Source organism: Brachionichthys hirsutus, chromosome 13, assembly GCF_040956055.1.
Source record: "Brachionichthys hirsutus isolate HB-005 chromosome 13, CSIRO-AGI_Bhir_v1, whole genome shotgun sequence".
Classification (NCBI taxonomy): Eukaryota; Metazoa; Chordata; class Actinopteri; order Lophiiformes; family Brachionichthyidae; genus Brachionichthys; species Brachionichthys hirsutus.
In genome coordinates this window covers 6,089,844-6,098,698 of record NC_090909.1, presented here as the reverse complement: position 1 = coordinate 6,098,698, position 8,855 = coordinate 6,089,844, and positions in this window count along the sequence as shown.

The window sequence follows — 8,855 nt, the reverse complement described above, 5'->3', positions numbered from 1 at the left end:
GCAAACCGCTAATAAATGTAGCTCACAAGATCTTTTAAAGAACTGAAATAATACCGCTATTGTTTGCGATAGAATCAATAATCAGATACATGCCACATAATATACGTTATCCACTGTTCCTCTCACTGCATTACAGCTTCTGAATTTGTTCACTTCACAAAAGCAATTTGCATAGAATATAAGTGAGAAACTAAACCACCAAGAACTGTGGAAAGGAAAAGCAATGAACTCTCACCAGGAGATTCCATCTCTAAATAATATCAAAACACTTTAATAAAGCCTGCTCTTCATCATCATTAGTTTTCTAACATGAGTAAAAGGTCCATTTAAAAACCCCTTGGCTTACCCTGACTGCATCATAGAACGCCCCCCCCCCATTTACTGACTGATTACACGCCGACCTTGAGAACACATGCCAGTAATTGTCGAGGTGTGCTTGTGTATGTGGTTAACCACTTGAATCGAAGGAGCTACAGACAATGGAGCCAGAACACATCCAAGCACACGCGTGTTCCATTCTGATCACAGGAGGCGATCAATGCAAAGACTCACACGCCAAGAGATCTCACTGCATTCCATCAATACCAATATTTCTTCTTCATGTGTTCCATGCATCGTTACATTTAGGCTGAAGTTACTTAGCTGTAAATCCTAGTGGAGTTAAAAACTCATTTTGCCCTTCTGAGAGGTTTTTCCGACACAAACAAAATAATTTATTTATGAATGAAAACCAGCGATCAGACAAAATGACAGAATGTTTGAAGCAAATGTGTGCAGAATGGCTAAATTCTTCTTACATAAAATTGTCTATTCATTTTGTATTAATACTTGGGGTCTTAAGTGATGCATTGCTGGATGATGTTTGCCAGAGGTCTTTATTCTACATAAAACATACAATTTGAGTGCCGAATGTATTTAGAAATCTGCAGAAAATAATCAAGCTACATTTTTAAATCAATTTTCTTTACTAATTCACCATTTCTTGCATTCTTGCTCTTCTTTTTTCATTGCACATGCATTTGAAATGTTTAAATCATATTCAGTTAAGCTATCACCAATATCAATGACCCAATTTCTATCTTTTTATTCTAAATTACCTGAGAGGAATGCATATGCTCTTGTAGATTTTCTAAACTTTATTTAAAAATAAATGTTACTTATCTCTTCATGTTATATCATTGGTCTTTCTGAAACTAGTCAAAAAAAAGAGTTGCAACAGTCAAGACTTGGTTGCCTGTAAAGTAATGTTGTGCATTTTCAAATTGTAGAATGAAACCTGAGCACCAGTTCACACTGGATATCATTTTTAATTTGACAAACACACATCCTGCCCAATACCCTGCTATGACCTCCATATGGCAGGACGTGACAGCGGTGCATTGTACAGCACAACAGAACACCTGCTCATTTGGTGTGTGTGCCGGTCATACGGTAGGTCATACGGTGGAGGGTGAGAGTGGTGGCTATACCTGGTGGCCCTCAGGGAGAGAAAGACTCTGTATGGCAGTGATGGAGTGAGACGTGCTCAAGGTTGTGTGTGTGTGTGTGTGTGTGTGTGTGTGTATACATGCACAGTTTGTGTGTGATTGCATGGCTGGTACGTGATACTGGTTGTTGAGTTACAGCTGATTGCCTCATGTGCTTGGTCGGGATAAAATGGTGATCGGTTCTACAGGACAGAGTAAACGAACCACCGCCGCCACAGCGGCATTAATCTACCCTCTTTGCTCTTTTTCTTCTCCTCCTCACATCTTTGACTTCTTATCTCGAAATCTGTAAAGCTCCTATCTTGTATCCAAGTGATTTTAGCTGTTGGCTCATATATCTGAGCTGTGCTGTGACTAAAGCCACCAGATGCATGGATGTGTAATCTTTTTGTTCCCCCTGTACCTCATCCTGCATTTGTTGGCAATAGGAATAACATTTTTGCACAATTTTCTTGACAGTCATTTAACCCAAGACGAATATTGTTGTGTTTTAGCTGTTTTTACCGTAGCGTCGTCAGGAGCCCGGCCAGAGCTTTCTGCTCCACCCTCGCTCCATGGCCTGCCACGCCCGTCATCAGCTCATCCACATCACCTGTGCTGCTCTGCACACCTGCTGCTCATCTCCTCATCGGCCCCACGGCCTTTATATTCTGCTCTGTCCTCCACTCGCTGCCAGATTGTCAGCGACTTGTTCCTACTCTCCAGTCATCCAATTCATGTTCATATTTTGCTTTATGTGTACCTACCCTGCTTCTTTTCTGCATTTTGCCTGACTTGTCTGCCTGATTAGATTGACTACCTGGTTTATGAACTCTGCCTGTCTCCTGGAGCTCGTTTGCTGCCTGCCCCGTTCTGATTTGTCTGCTGGAGCATTGAAGTTGTGTTTCGGGATTCCCTTTTCCTGTCGTGCCTTTAGGTTCTTGGAAATGGGCAAAATGCAACTCTGAAAAAGATGGTGTCACAGCCCAGCATTGAGCCCAAGCAATGTTTTAGGCAGATTATTCTGTTCAGTTTATATACACTCCTCCAAGGTAGATTTGATGAATCACTATTGTGATCTCACTCAGTGGTGTAGATTTTAAGTTTCTTCATTTGTTTTTGTGGCCCTGATTTCATTGGATAAAAAAAAAAAGATTATTTTTGCCAAAAATGTAGGGTTAAGTCTCCTCTTATAGTAATACAACCCTTCGTCACACCAATGGTTGCACCCCAGACCCTAATTTAAGCTCCTGTGTGCATGCATGAAAAGTTACAGCACATGCAAACACAAAAGCAAGTGTGTGTGGCTAATCTGTGCACATGATGGCCATTATTGAAAACATCATCTCTGAGATCGGTCATCATCGGAGCCATACACCAGAGCAGCCATGAAGCCGCATGCCAGTTCGGAGAGCTTCGTGAAAGAAGCCAAACTCTTCCTGCACTGCTAGAGGCACAACGTTACATTTTATCGACTAGACAATGAATGTGCAAATAAATTACCGGCTATAAGCGGATAGTAAAAAAAAAAAAACATACTCAAGACTAATTAGCCTGAGTTATATGTCGACATCTGAGCAGACGGCACCAGATGGTATGCTTTTTTTTTTTTTTTTTTTTTTCACAGATAAAAGAGGTGTTGATTGACTCTTGTTATCCTACTCACTTTTCCAAAGGACTATTCAAGAGTAATATTAAGGCCTCCCATTGATCACTTCAGTTTCAGAGATTTAATTGCATTTAAATTTTCAAATTCTGGTTACATACTTTTCATTAATAATACTCTATGAGAGCAATCAACAAGCGCAGCATGTTTTCCTTTCCTGAGGCACCTTCAGGTTCATCTGTTTAAGCAGAATAATTTCTGTCATTGCTACAGTAACAGGGATGAGCTAATCCCAATGCACAGTGACATGTAAAATGTTGCAGTGAAACATAATGTATATGTTGTTGAATAAATATTTCTACATTATTAGATCCACTCGAGCAGATTATTTTCTTCATCAATATTGAACACTTTCGGGGATGGTACAGTGGTGTAGCGCTTCCTGCTGTCTGGTGGAATGTTGGTGTCTATCACTGTTAGTCTCTACTAATCCAGTGATGTGATGAACTGGCGACATGTCCGGGGTGTACCTCGCCTGTCGCCTAATGTTAGCTCGGCTATACTCCAGCCCTAACATGAAGGATGAGCGAGACAGAGACTGGATGGATGGAGTTACACTCTCCAGTTCCAAAGCAGTTATTGGTCCTTTATGCAAAGAATTAAAAGAACTATAATGTACCAAAATAAAGAAATACACTCATCAATGAACAAGACCAATCTCAAACAGTTGTCATATTTCTTCACAACTTTTGCTCCAACCTATATCTTACTTGGAAATTCAGTAACATGTTTGGGGTTTGGCTCAATTAAAGATGACAACGGTGTCTGTTGACTGTAATGAACTGCTTCCAGCTTCAGTTAGTGAGCCTGTGTGTGTGTGGAATCGCTACAGCTGGTGGGTACACACACAAAAATAAGCTTTCCAGCTATGGGCTAATGGGAACTGTATCATCAGAGGTTACAGCTCGTTGTCATGAATCTACTCACGGGGTTAGCTCTACATATGAGCTTTCAAAAAAGTGCTGAAACCAGATTAAAGTTAGTGTTGGTGTTGGTCACAGTGGGTGGAAATCGCTCCAGTCACCCACAGAGGGGCAGAAACTCACTGTTGTTCATCTTAGAACAAAAACCTAACTCAAATCTAAAACGGGAAAGGACTGCTTGTTTAAATCAATTCAACAATAGATTGGAACTACCTATTTTTATAGACTTTTCCAAAAGCTGGAGGAAATAGAGCTTATAGGTCATCGTTGTAGTTTTTGTTGAGTATTTTAGGATTCTGCAAACGTGCATCCTCAATGAGGACACAGCTGCAAACGTCAAGGCTGCTCCGTGTGAGCATGTTGAGGCACATGGAGCGCTGGCTGTTTAAAATACCGTGAGGATGACTTCTCAAATCCAGCTGGTCTGTTTCATTCTTGGGCAATTACTAAAGTTTGGAGGATGTTTTGAATAGAACCCATTGCTCCTTTCTTTGTTGGTGGACTTCTTCTGCCTGCAGTCCGAAGCACCGCTGTGATTCAGCTGGGCTCAGTGTGCAAACCTTAATTCCTGTAGAATAGAGTTTCTTTTTAAATGGAACAAAAACAAGGGATGCTATCTTCACTGCCAGACAGACATAATTAATTGCACATCAGACATTAAATCAATATGCCTGATTTGATCTTCAATAATCACCTTTGCTGTTGCCGTCTGAGCGGCTGCCACCGAACAGATCAGTCAGGCGTGAAGTCGTTAGCCAGCGTATCTACTTCTGAAACAAGCGACGTGATTTTCCCTTTGCTGTTTTGCCCTCCAACTGTGTCCCTTTCTTCATCCCTTCAGCCACTCCTTCACTACTTTTCTACATCTCTTTATCCTCCTCGACAATATGTCGGTGCGTAGTGAGAGACCTCAACACGTTCTCAGTGAAGTGTTTCCTACCGGAGGTGTGTGCCTTGCACTTCATGCGACACTTTTCTTGTAAGCCCTTGTGTTGCATGGTTAAACTGCCTCAGGCATCTACTGCAGACCTTTGCGTACACACGTACGTTTTTCAGAATTTATTTTTCCAGATTAGATTTACTCTTCCTTGGTACACACCTTCTATTAGCGTTTCTCTCACTCTCTCATTTTGTTATTTTGTCCTGTTTTTCTTCTGGATATACAAAACATCAAACATTTCCATAATTTTGTCTCTTTCTCCCATCAGCATCCTGGATTAGGTAGCCATGGAAACACAGCTGAAGTGTGTCGTTGACAAAAGATTTTGTTTTGATTTGGTCAATCCATGAATGACCTTCATCTCCTTGTGGCTTTAATAAAACTGTTTCCAACAAAGCCACTATGATTTATGGATATTTAGAAAAGAAATGTGTAGACCTGAGATTCACCGCTGTATTGACCAAACTTGCTTTGAAAGCTTTCTGTAGATTTTCTGAGGTTATCGTGTGAAGCCAAGGGCAATGGAATCATATCAAATGTAGTTTCAGCCTGACAGAGCTGAAAGTGAAAAGGTCAGTACACATTTCCAGCCTGCAGGTTATTTGTGCAAGTGTTGAGACAGAAAGTGCACAGAAGATAAAGTTTCTCAGAACCTCAGCCATTTTCTTTTTTTTTTTTTTTGTTCATGATTAATTAATCACTTGTACCAGGTGTTCTTTCAGTGCGGATTTGATTACAATTCCTGAAAGACATTTCAGAGCTAATTTGGTAGAAAATGATTTCACATTTTGTTCCTAGATAAAATAATAATAATGTGCCTCAAAACGACTGTGGGTCTGTTTTGGAAAAGTAACACTGGTTTGTTTGTCACTGAATCACCACCCTATTATTCCCTCCAGTTTCAAAATGAGTCAATGAAATTTAAGTCCATACATTTTAGGACTGTCTTAAATCACAGCCACAACTAAATGGTTGTTTTAGCATGATGATGGATTCTCAGAGAAATGACTAACAGTTCTGGAAGGCTCTAAGTAGATTGGTACTTTCTGCTAAATGCTAATGTTGATAATTGGCAATGCCAAATATGGTAAAGATGATGGTACTGCTATATTCAGCATAATCGGATGAACATAAGTCATTCAATATGTTGTCCTATTTAATTGCTACATTCAAGAGATTTTGGTTTGGCAAGACATTTATTGATTAAGATGTACTCTGACCCAATAGTCTGCATTATCACAAAATGTGAATAGAGCATGCTCATTTTCTTTAAAATTTTTCTTCCCATAACAGGTGGTCCTCGCTTTTTTAGCAACACCCGTGACCCGCAAGGCAGAAAATGAGGGCATGAATCAATGAATGAAAAAATATTCATATTTGCATACATATAGGCCATTTATACTATACATTTCCTCCTTGTGTGTCTCACTGAGCTTGCATCCCCTATCCAGAATACTCTGAATATACTACCAACTGAGAAATAAATATGAGTGGATCAGTTATCTGATAATTTCCTGAAAATTAATAAAGAGGTGTTTTAATTATCTTGGGTAATTAAAACTAAAAATTTACTTTTTGGAGCTACCCGGAAAGAAATGTAAAAACCTGGAAGATTTTCTCTTCATCTATGATTGGAATGATTAATGCAATTAAAATGGCGAGTGGGCCCATGTTCTAATGCGTTCTAAAACATTTTCATCTATTTGAATTCATAGTTTTTTAACCAGCAACACTCCATTATTCTTCCTTTTATCCAGGGTTTTATATATCTCTCAGAATTTCTCATGCTCATCTACACAAGCCTACTTAAAAGGGTGGTATTGGTGTCCCTGTTTTTGAACATTATTACTGAGGAGCCAACTCCAGAGCTGCTATAAATTAGACTAATTATGTAGCAGTGTCCAAAACCAACCCTCTCTGGCTGCAGCGAGAAGCTTCCACTGCCATGAACTCTTCATCTCCAGCCAACTCAAACCTATTAAACAAGGCAGTTAAACAAAACTTTATTTTAAAGGACACCTTAAATTGTTTTAACTAAGTCAAAGGAACTCACAAAATTCAAAGTGCATGTATATAAATATGCCCCTATTTGGGGAGGATGATGCAAAGGAAGTGGAGAAGGTTGATTTGCTGTGGCGTCCCTATCTCGGGACAAGCTGGACAAAGAAACTGATACTGGACATGGAGAAGTGTCTTCTGTAAAGTATTTTCAGCTCTTTTCCTACATAACATTGGAACTCTCTCAGTAAAGTGTCTATTTTAAGTGAAAAGCAGACAAAAGGTGTTGGATTAGATTAAAAAGCATTTTCTTGGACTGATCGCTTGCTGCAGAATCCTTCTGAGTCAAAGCAGAAACTCTGCCAAGACAGATGACTCACCCATCTTTTTTCTCCATGGGTGCCACTCACTTTGTAGTATAGAAGAAGGAAAACATAATTCTTGTTTTCAGTGTGTCTTTGGGGCAGAATGACTTTCCTCTCCATATCTTTCCCTTCATTTTGATCTTTTCTTCCTCTTGTTGTTGTTGAGCTATTATTCAGCTCTGATGAAGGGCGACCAGCCCTCACCCAACCCTTCTGATCAGCCTCTCATCTGCATAGGTCACATCTGGCGGTAAGCCTGCTTATATTTGAGCTTATGGTCCATTACACTATGTCCCACATTTGATCATCAATTCCAGCTGTGCCGGTTGCACAGGCACAATCCCGAGTATTCAGCCACCCAATGTTATCTTGAGAAAGAAAAGCTCAGACCTGACCTGAAAATCAGAAAAATCTTCATCTCTTCTTCACTTGGGCAATTGTTTTTTAATATACATTGTGATATCTGCAAGATGCAGGATTTCTGTTCGGGTCACATCTGCCTCTGGACAGTGTCTCAATCTGACAAAATGAAGGACAGAGCCATCCTCTCACACTATTCTCCTTTTCATATTGATGTTTTCTATCCATTTAGGTACAGCTAGCAGCCTGCACTTCCTATTGCAATATCAACCCACACTTTTGGAGCTTATAAAACCCACAAATGCCAACCCATCAGCATTTACTAGCAAGGCCTGTCCCTGTGGGGCTGTTTGCAATGTAACTTCTGATAAGTCATATGAGAGCTTTCTGGCTTTCATTACCCCGGCTCTGCTGGGAAAATCCAATTCAACTGGGAATTATTGGGGATATTAACACATTTATCACACGTGTGTGTGTGTGTGTGTGGGGGGGGGGGGGGGGGGGGGTTCTACTTGATTCTACTTAATGTGAAGATTGCAAAAAGGAGTACAATGGGGGAAAGTAAACAATGGAAGTGACCAAAAGAGGGAATAAAAAGAAATTCAGAAGGCATGGAAGAGAAAAGGATTTAATGCTTGAAATCTGCATCATTTCTTAGACTTGTTGACTCACTGTCAAATAATATATCAGAATAGTATATAGGATTGAATGAAGAAGGGTGAAATGAGTTTCATGGTCACAGCAGGTTATATATCGTTCCAGTGCTGCCACTCCATGGCAGAATGATGGAGTGCAGTCGGGAATCTTTTTTCATTAATGGGATACGCAATTATTAAAATCTAAAATCATGTTTGTTCGTGAACATTACCTTATTGTAATGCCACGTGTGTCAAGAAATATTTGTCAGCACGTGAACTTCTTGAAATGTTTCAGGGGTTCATCTGCCTTTGTCGTTTCCTGAAGATGAACCTAAATTTCAAAGCTGTCAGATCAAGCTGAAAATCTATACTCAAATTATCATGACATTTTTTTTTTGCATTTTCTTCATATTTCATTGTTTTTACGTGGAGCACAGACTAATTCATGCCACAAAATGTAGTGGAAATGATATCAGTGGTTTTGCATAAAATATCCTTT